Here is a 397-nt window from a genome sequence, read left to right as displayed (position 1 = left end):
GTGGGGGGCGGGTGGGGCCCCGGAGCCATCCCTGGGGAGGAGTTAGGATAATCCTATTGCCATTAAGGGCGTCTGGGCAGGGAAAAAAAAACCCGAGTGACCATAAGCGCGGAGGGTTAGTCCGTCAGCTGCCTTCATGCCTGCCAACTGAGCTCCGTCCGGGGGGCCGCTCCTCTTCCCCAGCGCCGACGTGGATTTACCGCCCGTGGGGGGGGGCCGAGCTGTTCTGTTCGCGGCACCGCGCACCTGGTCCGGACGCTGGACGCCATGTTGTGGAAACTAGCAGATAATGTCAAGTACGAAGAGGACTGCGAGGTGAGAGGCTGCGGGGGGGGGTAGCAGCTGGGGAAGGGGGGGTCCTGCGCGGGGCTCGTACCCCCCCCACGCGCGCGGCTCC

The 397-nt window shown here is 66.2% G+C and overlaps 1 protein-coding gene across 1 annotated transcript in view; it reads left to right on the top strand.

The window, feature by feature from the left end:
* TFAP2C (transcription factor AP-2 gamma) overlaps positions 1–397 on the top strand; it is a 20,591-nt gene that overhangs the window by 12,541 nt on the left and 7,653 nt on the right. The gene's annotated exons all lie outside the window — the stretch shown is intronic.

This window comes from Corvus brachyrhynchos, unplaced genomic scaffold (genome assembly GCF_000691975.1).
Source record: "Corvus brachyrhynchos isolate BGI_N302 unplaced genomic scaffold, ASM69197v1 scaffold10, whole genome shotgun sequence".
Taxonomy (NCBI): domain Eukaryota; kingdom Metazoa; phylum Chordata; class Aves; order Passeriformes; family Corvidae; genus Corvus; species Corvus brachyrhynchos.
This window is presented reverse-complemented; position numbering and strand designations above follow the sequence as displayed.